We start from the raw sequence: 15,469 nt of genomic DNA on the forward strand, positions 1-15,469 counted from the left end.
AATGGACCTGAACACCCAAATCTCTCTGGACATCAATTTTCCCCAGGACTTTTCCATTTACTGTATAGTTCACTCTTGAATTGGATCTTCCAAAATGCATCACCTCGCATTTGCCCTGATTGAACTCCATCTGCCATTTCTCTGCCCAACTCTCCAATCTATCTATATTCTGCTGTATTCTCTGACAGTCCCCTTCACTATCTGCCAATCTCAGTGTCGTCTGCAAACTTGCTAATCAGTCCACCTATACTTTCCTCCAAATCATTAATGTATATCACCTATACTTTCCTCCAAATCATTAATGTATATCACCTATACTTTCCTCCAAATCATTAATGTATATTACTAGTAAGAGGAGCCGGTTAGGGACCATAAAGGAGATTTACACATGGAGGTAGAGGGCTGAGGTAATAAATGAGTACTTTGCATCTCTCTTTACCAAGGAAGAAGATGCTGCCAAAGTAATAGTGAAAGCGGAGGTACTTGAGAAACCGGTTGGTCTAAAAACTGATGAAAAGCAGGTCCTGGAAAGGCTGGCCGTCCTTAAAGCTGAAAAGTCACCAGCACCAAATGGGATGCATGTGGAATACTGAGGAAAGTAAGGGTGGAAATTGTGGAGATACTGGCCATAACCTTCCAATCCTCCTTAGATTCGAGGGTAGTGCTGGAGGACTGGAGAATTGCAAATGTTCAAAAAAGGGTGTAAGGATAAACCCAACAACTACATGCCAGTCAGTTTATCCTTGTTGCTGGGAAAGCTTTTGGAAGCAATAATCTGGGACAAAATTAACAGTCACATGGACAAGTGGGGATTAATTCAGGAAAGCCAGCACAGATTTGTTAAAGGTAAATAGTGTTTAAATAAATTGATTGAGCTTTTTGATGAGGTAATAGAGAGAATTGATGAGGGTAATGCAGTTGATGTTGTGTACATGAACTTCCAAAAGGCATTTGATAAAGTGCCATACCATTGGTTTGTCAGCAAAATTGAAACAAATGGAATAAAAGGAACAGTGGCAACATGGATACGAAGTTGGCTAAGTGACAGGAAATGAGAGTAGTGGTGAACGGTTGCTTTTCAGACTGGAGTAAAGTATACCGTGGGGTTCCCCAGGAGTCAGTATTAGGACCACTGCTTTTCTTGGTGTATATATAAATGACTAAGACATACATGTACAGGGCACAATTTCAAAATTTGTGGGTAACACAAAACTTGGAAGTATTGTGAACTGTGAGGAAGATAGTGATAGACTTCAAGACAACATAGGCTAGCGGAATGGCTGAAAACGGGGCAGATGAAATTTAACTTAGAGTAGTGTGAAGTGATATATTTTGGTAGCAAGAATGAGGAGAGGCAATATAAACTAAAGGGTACAATTCTAAATGGGGTTCAGGAACAGTGAGCCCTGGGGATGTATGTGCACAAATCATTGACAATGGCAAGGCAGGTTGAGAAACTGGTTAAAAAGGCATAAAGGATCCTAGATTTTATAAATAGAGGCAGAGTATAAAAACAAACAAGTCATGATGAACCTTTATAAACACTTGTCCGGCCTCAACTGGATTATTGTGTCCAGTTCTGGGAATCACCCTTTAGGAAGGATGTGAAAACATTAGAGAGGGTGCAGAAAAGGGATGAGGGACTTCAGTTACGTGGATAGATTGGAGACATTGGTGTTGTTCTCCTTCGAGGAGAGAAGTTTGAGAGGAGATTTAATAGAATTGTTCAAAATCAAAAAGGAGTCCAGACGAGTAGATAGAGAGAAACTGTTTCCATTGGTGGAAGGGTCGAGAACCAGAGGACACAGGCTTAAGGTGATTGGCAAAAGAATCAAAGGCGACATGAAGAAAAACCTTTTTACAAAGCAAGTGGTTACAATTTGGAGTGCACTGTCTGGAAGGGTGGTGGGGCAGATTCAATCATGGCTTTCAAAAGGGAACTGGATAAGCATCTGAAGGAAAATAAATTGCAGAACTATGGGGAAAGGGCGGGGGACTGGGAATTGCTCTTTCAGAGAGCCGGCACGGGCTTGAAAAGCCAAATGGCCTCCTTCTGTGCCGTAACCGTTCTGTGATTCTATGTAGCCATTGCAAACTGCATAAGAGCAACCAGATGCTAAAACCTCTTTGTACAAAAGACACTTAACAAAGGCTTCCCGGGTTCTGAGATTTTATTTCCCACAGCAATATTTAAGCAATATTATAAACTGAAAAAGTAAGTTTACCCAAATTCCTTACTAATGAGGTAAAAACAGGAAATGCTGGAAGCGGGTCTGGCAACATCTGTGGAGAAACAAAGTTAACATTTTAGGTCGATGACCTTTCATAAGAACTGAGAAAAGTTAGAAATGTGACAAGTTATAAACAAGTGAAAGGAGAGTGGAAAAAGAACAAAAGGGAAGGTCCATGATTGGGTGGAAGACAGGTGAGATTAAATGACAAAAGGGATGGTGGTGCAAGGCAAAAGGGAGTGTTAATGTGACAAGGAAAGAAACAATTTTTTTTCAATTCATTCATGGGATGTAGGCATCACTGGCCAGGCCAGCATTTATTGCCCATCCATAATTGCCCTTGAGAAGGTGGTGGTGAGCTGCCTTCTTGAACCGCTGCAGTCCATTTGGAGTAGCTACACACAAAGTGCAGTCAGGAAGGGAGTTCCAGGATTTTAACCCAGCGACAGTGAAGGAACGGCGATATAGTTCCAAGTCAGGATGGTGTGTGACTTGGAGGGGAACTTGCAGGTGGTGGTGTTCCCATGTATTTGCTGCCCTTGTCATTCTAATTGGTAGAGGTCGCGGGTTTGGAAGGTGCTGTCTAAGGAGCCTTGGTGCATTGCTGCAGTGCATCTTGTAGATGGTACACACTGCTGCCACTGTGCGTCGGCGGTGGAGGGAGTGAATGTTTGTAGATGGGGTGCCAATCGAGCGGGCTGCTTTGTCCTGGATGGTGTCGAGCTTCTTGAGTGTTGTTGGAGCTGCACCCATCCAGGCAAGTGGAGAGTATTCCATCATACTCCTGACTTGTGCCTTGTAGATGGTGGACAGGCTTTGGGGAGTCAGGAGGTGAGTTACTCGCCTCAGGATTCCTAGCCTCTGACCTGCTCTTGTAGCCACGGTATTTATATGGCTACTCCAGTGCAGTTTCTGGTCAATGGGAGCCCCTAGGATGCTGATAGTCGGGGATTCAGCGATGGTAATGCCATTGAATGTCAAGGGGAGATGGTTAGATTGTCTCTTGTTGGAGATGTTCATTGCCTGGCACTTGTGTGGCGCGAATGTTACTTGTCACTTATCAGCCCAAGCCTGGATATTGTCCAGGTCTTGCTGCATTTCTACGCAGACTGCTTCAGTATCTGAGGAGTCACGAATGGTGCTGAACATTGTGCAATCATCAGCGAACATCCCCACTTCTGACCTTATGATTGAAGGAAGGTCATTGATGAAGCAGCTGAAGATCGTTGGGCCTAGGCCACTACCCTGAGGAACTCCTGCAGTGATGTCCTGGAGCTCAGATGATTGACCTTCAACAACCACAACCATCTTCCTTTGCGCCAGGTATGACTCCAGCCAGCGAAGGGTTTTCCCCCTGATTTCCATTGACAGTTTTGCTAGGGCTCCTTGATGCCATACTCGGTCGAATGCTGCCTTGATGTCAAGGGCAGTCACTCTCACCTCACCTCTGGAGTTCAGCTCTTTTGTCCATGTTTGAACCAAGGCTGTAATGAGGTCAGGAGCTGAGTGGCCCTGGCGGAACCCAAACTGACCGTCACTGAGCAGGTTATTGCTAAGCAAGTGCCACTTGATGGCACTGTTGATGACACCTTCCATCACTTTACTGATGATTGAGAGTAGGCTGATGGGGCAGTAATTGGCCGGGTTGGACTTGTCCTGCTTTTTGTGTACAGGACATACCTGGGCAATTTTCCACATTGCAGGGTAGATACCAGTGTTGTAGCTGTACTGGAACAGCTTGGCTAGGGGCGCGGCAAGTTCTGGAGCACAGGTCTTCAGTACTATTGCCAGAATAATGTCAGGGCCCATAGCTTTTGCAGTATCCAGTGCCTTCAGTCGTTTCTTGATATCACGCGGAGTGAATCGAATTGGCTGAAGTTTGACATCTGTGATGCTGGGGACTTCAGGAGGAGGCCGAGATGGATCATCAACTTGGCACTTCCGGCTGAAGATTGTTGCAAATGCTTCAGCCTTATCTTTCGCACTGATGTGCTGGGCTCCCCCATCATTGAGGATGGAGATATTTGTGGAGCCACCTCCTACAGTTGGTTGTTTAATTGTCCACCACCATTCATGGCTGGATGTGGCAGGACTGCAGAGCTAAGATCTGATCCGTTGGTTTTGGGATCGCTTAGCTCTGTCTATCACATGTTGCTTACGCAGTTTGGCATGCAAGTAGTCCTGGGTTGTAGCTTCACCAGGTTGACACCTCATTTTGAGGTATGCCTGGTGCTGATCTTGGCATGCCCTCCTGCACTCGTCATTGAACCAGGGTTGGTCTCCTGGCTTGATGGTAATGGTAGAGTGGAGGATATGCCGAGCCATGAGGTTACAGATTGTGGTTGAGTACAATTCTGCTGCTGCTGATGGCCCACAGCGCCACATGGATGCCCAGTTTTGCATTGCTAGATCTGTTCGAAATCTATCCCATTTAGCACGGTGATAGTGCCATACAACACGATGGATGGTATCCTCAATGTGAAGGCGGGACTCTGTCTCCACAAGGACTGTGCGGTGGTCACTCCTACCAATACTGTCATGGACAGAAGCATCTGCGGCAGGCAGATTGGTGAGGACGTGGTCAAGTATGTTTTTCTCTCGTGTTGGTTCCCCCACCACCTGCCGCAGACCCAGTCTAGCAGTTATGTCCTTTAGGACTCAGCCAGCTCGGTCAGTAGTGGTGCTACCGAGCCACTCGGTGATGGGCATTGAAGTCCCCCACCCAGAGTACATTTTGTGCCCTTGCCACCCTCAGTGCTTCCTCCAAGTGGTGTTCAACATGGAGGAGTACTGATTCATCAGCTGAGGGATGGCTGTAGGTGGTAATCAGTAGGAGGTTACCTTGCCCATGTTTGACCTGATGCCATGAAACTTCATGGGGTCCGGAGTCGATGTTGAGGACTCCCAGGGCAACTCCCTCCCGACTGTATACCACTGTGCCACCACCTCTGGTGGGTCTGTCCTGCCGGTGGGACAGGACATACCCGGGGATGGTGATGGCAGTGTCTGGAACATTGTCTGTAAGGTATGATTCCGTGAGTATGACCATGTCAGGCGTTTGCTTGACTAGTCTGTGGGACAGCTCTCCCAACTATGGCACAAGCCCCCAGATATGAGTAAGGAGAACTTTGCAGGGTCAACAGAGCTGGATTTGCCGTTGTCGTTTCCGGTGCCTAGGTCGATGCCGGATGGTCCGTCCGGTTTCTAGAAATGATTCTAGAAGAGGTGTAAATGGCAGAATGATGAACAGCTGCTGTCCGAAAGCAAAAATAAGAGAAAAGCGAGAGTAAAACCGAAATCTACAAAGAAAAAGGAAATTAAATGGGGGTAGAGATTACAGTCTGAAATTGTTGAATTCAGTGTTGAGTCCAGAAGGCTGTAAAGTGCCTAATTCAAAGATGAGGTGCTGTTCCTCGAGCTTATGTTCAGTTTCAGTGGAACACCACAAGAGTCCGAGGACAGTGAGGTCAGCATGAGAGCAAGGTGGAGATCGACCATGTAAAGGGGAGAGAAGGGTGGAAAATGAAAGCAAAGTTGGTAGAAATTTCCAGTTGAGGGCAAAAGCAGGAAACAGCACTGATACGGTCATCACTATGGCAGAAAAAGAAGTGAGGGAGGTGGCCCAGCGAGGACTGAAACAAGGAATGTTCCACAAATCCCACAAAAAAGGCAGGCCTAGCTCGGACCCATAAGAAATCGGAGAAGGAGTCGGCCATTCGGCCCCTCACAGGTTCCCATAGCAACACCGTTTATTTGGAGGAAGTGAGTGGAGTTAAAGGAGCAGTTGTTCAACATGAGAACAAGTTCAGCCAGGCGGAGGAGGGTGCTGTTGGATGGGACCTCTGTTCAAGGACGAAGCAGCGAACTCTCAGACCGTCCTGGTGGGGGATGGAGGTGTAGTGAGATTGGACGTCCATGATGAAGAGGAGACAGTTAGGGCTCGGAAATTGGAAACTGTTAAAGTGATGGAGGGGATCAGAAGAGTCAAGGATGTAGGTGGGGAGAGACTGGATAAGGGGAGTAAAAACAGAGTCAAGATAGGAAGAAATCAGTTAAGTGGGACAGGAACAGGCTGAAGTGATAGGTCTACCAGGGCAGTCCTGTTTGTGGATCTTGGGAAGGAAGTAGAAGTGGATTGTTCAGCGTTGGGAGCCTCTGGGTTTGGAAGCCATGGAGAGAAGTTCTCTAGAGGAGATGAGGTCAGTGACAGACCTAGAGACAATGGCTTGATGTTCAGTGGTGAGGTCATGGTCCAAGGAGAAGTAGGAGGTTGTGTCACAGAGTTGGCATTTGCCCTCTGCAAGCTAGAGGTCAGTTGGGCAGACAACAACAGCACCACCCTTGTCAGCAGGTTTGATGACTATGTTAGGGTTGGACCTGAGAGAACACAGTTCTACAAGTTCAGAGGGAGACAGCTTAGAGTGAGTGAGGGGAGCAGAGAAATTGAGACGGTTAATTTTACGCTGGCAGTTCTCAATGAAATGATCAAGAGAGGGGTCCAACTGGACAGAGAATAGTGGAGACAGATTAAAGGGTCCGCTGCACAGGGGGAAGACTCCCGGCCAAAGAAATGGGCATGGAGGCAAAGGCAATGGAAGAAAGGCTCAGTTTTGTGCCATGCTCGAAATGCATTGAGGTGGGGGTGTAAGGGGATGAAACTGAGGCCTTAGCTAAGGACAGATCATTCAGATTCAGAGAGGTGAAGTTTGTAAGGTATTGTGAATACATGGCAAGGCGTAAGATTAGAAGAAGGGATGGAGTCAGAGGGAAGTGACGGAGAAGTAAAATCTGGAGGGCATTGCTACCCATGAGGTGTTGAAGCTTGCGTCCCTTCACACCTGAAAGGAAGGCAAAAAAGGATTTTGTCGAAGTGTCGGTTGAGACGAAGGATGAAATGAAACTGAGGACCAGGACAACATTGAGATCGAATGAGTTGGTGCTGCTGAAGAGACAGGTCAAGAGTGGGAGTGAATCTCAGGATACGGCAAGAACAGCAGTTCAAGAATGTTGAATGTCTAGGAGATACCTATAATTGTGAGTGGATCAAAACACGAAAAGTGGAATTTCAGTTAAAATCCACATGGAATAAGTCGGAGCCAGAGACAGTTGCTGAGAAAGGAAATGTATCTGTGAAAGTGAGTTTTCATAGATACTTAATCAAAGACGAGAAGGGAAATAGAAAGCAATGAAGGTGGACAAGGTAGGAGAGCCAAACAGAAATTTCGTCGGAGACAAATGAGTTTTTTCCCTTTACTTTGAGAAAGCAGTTAAGCTCTTTCATGCTTTATAAAACAGGCAAAAACCAAATGTAAACATAAGCTAATGTTTATTCTTTGCTTTCTCAGTATAACTTAATTAAATTTCCATTTCAAACAAACTAGCATCGTTGTGACTTTCCTTTTTATTCTAGCTTTAAGAGAGTGAACAAATTAAGTCAGCAGTATTCAATAAATCTGGTGCTGGAATATAAACCAATCATAACAATCTGGCCGTTTTACTGGCAGTAATATTTTGACCACAACAGGGGTCTGTTACATTGGGCAGTACCAAAAATGCCTCCTATATTGTGGTTCAGAAACTCTGTTTAAGGCTACTACATGCAAAGAACATGTTTATGGTTCAAATTAGCTGAAACATTTTGCTGCTGATCAAGTCCTTTTCAGACAATTAAGAATCAACTGAGCAGTAGTTGTTTCCACCCTGAAATACTGAAGCCATGGACAGACTATTTATTGCTCCAGCTCTCATCATGTCTTCCATTTATATGAAATTTGCAAAACTTAATTCCACGTAATTTTCATAGTTAAAAAAAACCTGAAGCACATTACATAACATGCTTGAAATACTTGGTCTCTTTATATTTCCTTTTAATTATAGCTGTACTGAGTTAAAGAAAGCATAGCATCACACTGTTTCCTGTTTAGATTGTGCAAATTCCTATTAAAGTAATGGCTACACCCAGATTGGAAACAGAGAGCGATTCCCTACCTTTTCAAAACCTTCCAGCAACAGATGTTTCAAATTATTCTTTCCCTTTCCCTGTACTATGCCACAGTAGTAGGGTGCTATTGAATGCCTGATTTTCAAAATCCCAGTCAATCTGTCAAGTACTAAGTGGATAAGGAGTACAGAAGTTACCCTGAAGAGAAAACTATCAAGTCATTCACCTTCTTTCCTCTACTACCAATTGTCTCCTTAAAGCCCTCCCCACCTGCCCCCTTCACCTTTACCTTCTGACAAAAAGTGCTGGACTGCTTTGTCACTAAGACTGAGAACAGCCTTTGCTGCTTTCCTCCCTTCCGCACATCAGCCAGATTTCACCCCAGGCATCCTTGTGTCCTAGTCCCAAACAGGTATCTCTAGTTTCTCTCCCATCTCTCCTCATGTCCTTTCCAAGTTTTTATCATCTATGAGGCATACTTCCTGCTCCCTTGACCCCATTCTCAGTAAACTGCTGACCACACAACTTCCTTGCCTGTCCCTCATGTTAGCTGACATTGTAAATGGCTCCCTTTCCTCAGGGACTGTCTCCCTCTCTTTCCAAAACTGCCATCATTCCACCAATTTCTGTGGCTTGGCATCCTTCCCTTGTATCTTTGTGAAACATCTTCAGATGTTTTTATCTGTTAAAGATGTTATATAAATGCAAGTTATTGCTTTTGTTGCAGCTGTACCTCATCTAAGCAAGTGGCGAGTATTCCATCATACACTTGACTTGAACTTTGTAGATGGTGGAGAGGCTTTGAGGGATCAGGCTCGATAAGTGCTTTCAGTCGACCTTCTGCAAGGAGAGAAGAATGCACATCACAGTATATGTAATATTTCAGTAGGCAGCATACAGAGTAAAGATTCTTTGTAACAATCTGCACGCTAAGCTCCCATTTAATTAGATATTAATCAGTAGAAGATGCACTATTCTAGTTCACAGGGGCTGTGAAATCTCTTAACAGAGTGACCATTGACACTGAACTTGAGAGAACACCTAGCATAAAAACCGAAGCATTGCAACAAAGCCCAAGACCAAAGAAATTGCTTCAGCCCAAGACCACATTCAACCCAGTTCATGCACAGCCATGCCAAACAATGTAGAATACTCCTGCAAGTACAAAACAATCAAACATAGTGGATTCATAAAATATATATCTTCATATAAACTATTCAAAATTCAATATAAAGAATCATGAAGACAATCCTAGACAAGTCCTGAAGATAACATTCTACACACCATGAAATTTCGAAAGACATGTTCCAGATTATTTGATGTTTTTTCCTGTTTCTATCTTCTTTCCTCCAGTGAGAATGTTCTGTCTCTAGACAACATTCTGAGGGTACATTGTGCCTATAATCAGCACAGCAGTTTCCCTGTACTCTGTAAGCAATGGATGAGGAAGGGATGTATTCATCCACATGGAGTGATGCAACTAATAACAATACTTAGCAGTTATTATCCTGAACAGTGATTATGTTACCCAGTTTATTGAAACTGAATGTAATTGACAAGAAAAATAATTATGTTATGCAGCTTATTGAGACTGAATATAATTGACAAGAAAGGCATAAAATCACTAATCACATCAATTTTACATCCCTAGGTATTAATGTAGTAATTGTTCCAAAGGGACTGAAATGCTCAATTTACTTGGCACAAATTATGCCAATTATGTCACTCTAATGGGTTGTCATACTCTTTCAATTTTTACTTTGCCTTCACTGTCCATCTGCATCCTGAACCTGGAGAGGTCAGACCTCTGGTTATTTGTATTTCAAAGTTTACAAGGGGTACTGCTCAGCAGCCTGACTGATGGTGCATCTTTAAAGGATTGAACAGTGCTCTTTTCCATCATTAAAATATGAGTGGAGTTACATCAATCTGCACAAGTTTGTTTTCACCATCAGAATGTTACGGTTTAAGCACACGTTGCTTGCATGTTGTAGTCAATGAGCATCTTTACTAGTGCAAGACCTTCTCATCCAAGAAATCAACTCAATGATGTGTAATTACCCATCTTTTGTTTCCACCTTTGGCACTGATTGATTGATACCCAGGCAAATGCTACATAACTGTAGCATTATGCCACAAGATTAAAGAGCACAGAAGCAACAGTGTTACTATACTACTTTCAGCTGCCATGTTATCAGTAAATGTCAATCAAACATTCAAGTTTAAGCATGATGAGTACACGATGATTGGAAGACTAGAAGACATGGTGGATTAAGTACACTCTTCTATCCATTGCACTAGAGTTTGATTGGGATGGGACTGATGGGATCAAAGTCTCCTCTGCTGGTTGGCACTTCTTACATCACATGACTGGGCCCAGAAAACAAATCATCACCCTTAAACTGGCAATTTCATTCTGCAAGACCACAGAATGGCTAGTGTGGGAAACTGGGGTGTCACACTTCAGGGAATGCTTCCCTGAAGTTGGGGCCGTAACTGAAATCCATCTGCTCAAGAGAGAGCTTGGCATATCAGTACTTAACTGCATGTATAGAGCTCCCCTCCTTGAATGTAAAGTGAATGTTTAGAATCGTGGGGAGAATTTTATGCTGGCAGTGGGGGTCTCGACGTTAGGGGTTACTGATGCCGAGATGCCCGTGTTGCCTCTTTTCCGGAAGGCCCGCCAAATTTAGTGCCAATCGGGCACTTAAGAGGACAGCGGTGGGCCTTCCATAGGATTTGCAGAGCTGCCGGCCAATCACAGGCCGGCAGCTGCAGCACCACAGCGGAGGTGATGGCTGCTACTGTAGCTGTACCTACTGGAGGCCAAGAAGCGTCGCTGGAGCCAGGACTCAGGTAGGTCAGGGCGGGAAAGGTCTCGCGAGGTGGGGGTCGCAGGAGAGGGAGTGGGGTTGGCAGCTGGCGCAGGGATTGGCCCTTAGCAGGCTGCCACCTTCCTGATACCAGGTCCCTCATTCAAGTACTAAGTGCCTTTGAACAAGGGACCCCACCCCCACAGCTGAGCTTCGTGTGGCGACAGGGCCGCCAGCCACATGGGTAATTACAGCTGCGGAGGGAAGAGGTCCTTAATTGGAAGTTAATTACCTAGTTAAGGGCTTTAATTGGCGGCGGAGTGGGAAAACCATTCACAGGCCTTTCGCCATTGACTAAATTTTGGCGGAGGCGGGATGGTGGCGGGCTCCCTCCCCTGTCATCATCCCACCTGATTTTGTGCTCTCCCCGCCTCCAAACACGCATGGGGAAAAGCATAAAATTCCACCCAGAGAGTCATAGAGTTATTTACAACACAGCAGGAGGCCATTCGGCCCATCAAGTCCATGCCAGCTCTCCACGGAGCTATTCAATCAGTCCCACTCCACCGCTCAATCCCCGTAGCCCTGCAAGTTTATTTCCTTCAAATGGCCATCCAATTTCCTTTTGAAGTCATTGATTGTCTCCGCTTCTACCATCCTTGTGGGCAATGAGTTCCAGGTCATTACCACTTGCTGCATAAAAAGCTTCTTCCTCACATTCCCCCTGCATCTCTTGCTCAAAACCTTCAATCTGTGTCCCCTAGTTCTCGTACCATTAGCTAATGGGAACAGTTTTTCCTTGTCTAACTTATCTAAGCCTGTCATAATCTTGTACATTTCTATTAAATCTCTCCTCAATCTCCTTTGTTCTAAGGAGAACAAACACAGATTTTCCAACCTAACTAAAATCCCCCATCTCTGGAACCATTGTGGTAAATCTCTGCTGCGCCCTCTCAAGAACCCTCACATCCTTCCTAAAGTGCGGTGACCAGAACTGGACACAATATTCCAGTTGGGGCTTTACAAGTGTTCGGCATAACATCCCTGCTTTTGTACTCAATGCCTCTGTTTATGAAGCCCAGATCCCATATGCTTTACTAACCACTCTGCACACTCTTTAGAACTGTGCCATTAAGTATATATTGCCTCTCCTGAATCCAGAACTGGACACAATACTCCAGTTGAGGTCTCACCAGAGTTTTATAAAGGTTCAGCATAACTTCTCTGTTTTTGTACCCAATTTGTAATCAATGCCACTGTTTATAAAGCCCAAGATCCGATATGCTTTAAATGTCACTCTCTCAATATGTCGTGCCACTTTCAAAGATTGTTGCACATGCACCCCCAGGTCTCCCTGTTCCTCACACTCATTAAGTATATATTGCCTCTCCCTATTCCTTCTGCCAAAATGCATCACCTCACACTTGTCTTATCAAATTCCATCTGCCACCTTTCTGCCCATTCTGCTAACTTATCTATGTCCTGCTGCAGGCAGTTCATATCATCCTCACTGTTTGCCACACCTCCAAGTTTCGTGTCATTGGAAATTTTAAGATTCTACTCTCTATTCCAAGATCCAAATCATTTATATATAGCAAAAAAGCAGTGGTCCCAGCACTGACTCTTGGGAAACACCACTGTCTACCATCCTTCAATCTGAAAAACAACCATATACTACGACTCGCGGTTGTCTATTCTTAAGCCAATTTTTTAGTCAAAACTTACAAAATTCTTACAGGGTGTGACCGGTGAATGTAGATAGAATGTTTACCCTGGTTGGTCAGTCTAGAACCAGGGGACATGGTCTCAGAATAAAGGATAGGCCACTTAAGATTGAGATGAGGAGGAATTTCTTCACTCAGAGGGTGGTGAATCTTTGGAATTCTTTACCCCAGAGGGCTGTGGAAGCACAATCATTGAGCATGTTCAAGACAGAAATCAACGGATATCTGGATACTAATGACATCAAGGGATATGGGGATAACGCGGGAAAGCGGCGTTGAGGTAGATGATCTAATTGAATGGTGCCGCAGCCTCGATGGGCTGAATGGCCTACTCCTGTCCCTATGTTCCTATCCAATTTGACACTGATATCCTTTTCCATGAGCCTCAATTTTGTCAACTAGCCTTTTATTTTCTTAAAATCCATATAAACAACATCCACCACATTCCTTTCATCAACCTTCTCTGTTACTTCATCAAAAAATTCAATTAGATTAGTCAAGCATGATCTGCCTTTTACAAATGCCTGCTGGCTATCTTTAGTTAACTCAAACCTCTCCAAGTTTATGTTGAATTTTTTCATGACTATAGTTTCTAAAACTTTACTGACCGCTGATGTTAAACTAACTAGCTTGTACTTACCTAAGGGTGTCACATTTGACACTGTCCAATTTTCTGGTTCCTCCCCCATATCCAGGGAAGATTGGACGATTATGGAAAGCCCTTCCGCTTTTCCCCATCCCCACTTCCTTTAGCAACCTGGGATGCAAATCATCCGGACCAGGTGACTTACCTATCCTAAGCATAGCCAGCCTTTTTAGTACCTCCCCACATGTCGGTTTTTACCCTCTCCATTTCCTCTACTCTCTCCGCTTCTACTGATATTTTGTCAGATTCCACTTCCTCAGTGAACACTGTATCAAAGTATTCATTAAATATATTAGCCTTGCCCTGCACCTCTAAGCATGTATTACCTTCTTTGTCCTTAATAGGCCCCACTCCACTACTTACTACCCACTTACTATTTGCATGCTGGTAGAAGATTTTTGAGTTCTCTTTGATGTTGACTGCCATTCGATTTTTCATATTCTCTCTTTGCCAGTCTAATTTTCCTCTTCACCTCCCCTCTAAACTTCTTTATATGGTCTGGTTCTCACTTGAGGAATTCACCTGACATGCATCATACTCCCTCTTTTTTCATTTCACCATAATTTCTATCTCCCTCGTCATCCAAGGTTGATTCCCCTATCTTTCACCCTCATTGGTATGTACCTAGCCTGTACCTGAAGCATCTCTTCCTTAAAGATAACCCACTGTTCCGATACAGCTCTTCCTGCCAGTCTTTGGTTTCATTCCACCCTGGCTAGATCCTTTCTCATTGCACTGAAATTATCCTTCTTCCAATCTACACGTTCTACCTTGTTTTGTTCCTGGCTTTTTTGCATTACGAATCTAAACCTTATGATACGATGGTCACTTTTAACCAAGTGTTCCCTCACAGACACTTGGTCCACTTGGCCTATCTCATTTCCCAGCACCAGATCCAGCAATGCCTCCTTTCTAGTTAGGTTGAGAGCATACTGATCAAGGAAGTTCTCTTGAACACATTTCAGAAATTCCACCCTCTCCTCTCCCTTTACTCTAGAATTATCCCACTCAATATTTGGGTAATTAAACTCCCCCAATATCACCACTCTATAGTTCTTGCAGATCTCTGTGATTTTCCTGCAGATTTACTCCTCCGTCTCTCTGACTATTTGGAGGCCTATAGAATACCCCTACTAACGTTATCATACCCACTTTGCTTTTCAACTCTAAGCAAATGGATTCTGTCCTTGCCCCTTCAAAGACATCCTCCCTTTCCAACACTACAATGTCTTCCCCAATCAATACTGCCATCCACCTCCCTTTTTTCCTTCTCTTTCTTTTCTGAAGTTTTAAATCCTTGTGTTACGACCAGGTGAGAAAGGGGTCTAGAGGAAATCAGACAGGTTTTCTTAGATTTAAACAAAAAAGGTGGAAGTTTATTCATCTTAAACTCTAATTCGGTTAACAACTACGAATACGCGACACGGCCATGCTAGCATGCATACGTGATAAACACACACGCAGATAGAGACAAAAAAAAGTAGAAAGAATAAAGGCAAAAAGTTTGAGGCAATAGTTGGGTTTCTATTTACAGTCCTTTGAGTTCGATGTAGAGTCTTTGGTTGCTGGTAAGTCTTGCCGTTTCATTGGGGCCCAGTGGACACTTTCAAACTTGTTTCAAGGTAGGAGTCGTCTCTCTTAAGGTTTAAGTGTCTTCAGTGGATCTGGAAATTCATGAGAGAGAGACAGACAGACAGGAGAGAGGCGCTTGTTCGAAGTTTAGTTGCAATCTGCAGTCTGACCCAAGCTGTCCTGTCAGCAGTTCAAAACCAGACTTGGTCCAGCAGGTTAGTCATGTGACTTGCTTTTTAAACAAATTCCTGCATTTGTGGATTCCAAAGTTCTCGGGGGGCGGTGGGGGGGAGGTGGTTGTGTAATGCTGTCTCTTACACCGACAAGATGTGGTTCACCATTGCCCAGACCAATCTCTGTTAATTGAATCAGTGAGCAGTTCCCATTGTCTTTTCAAGCACTGTCTCTTAGTATGCAAATGCTTTTCAGCCACTGCTGATCTCTTTAAACAAGTCATCTCTCCTCTCCAGCAACAGTTTAAAATTAATGTTCATGTGATGAAATTAATATGTCTCATTCTTGGCAGGTGGAGGTCTTCATGA

The sequence above is a fragment of the Heterodontus francisci genome, chromosome 8, assembly GCF_036365525.1.
Source record: "Heterodontus francisci isolate sHetFra1 chromosome 8, sHetFra1.hap1, whole genome shotgun sequence".
Classification (NCBI taxonomy): Eukaryota; Metazoa; Chordata; class Chondrichthyes; order Heterodontiformes; family Heterodontidae; genus Heterodontus; species Heterodontus francisci.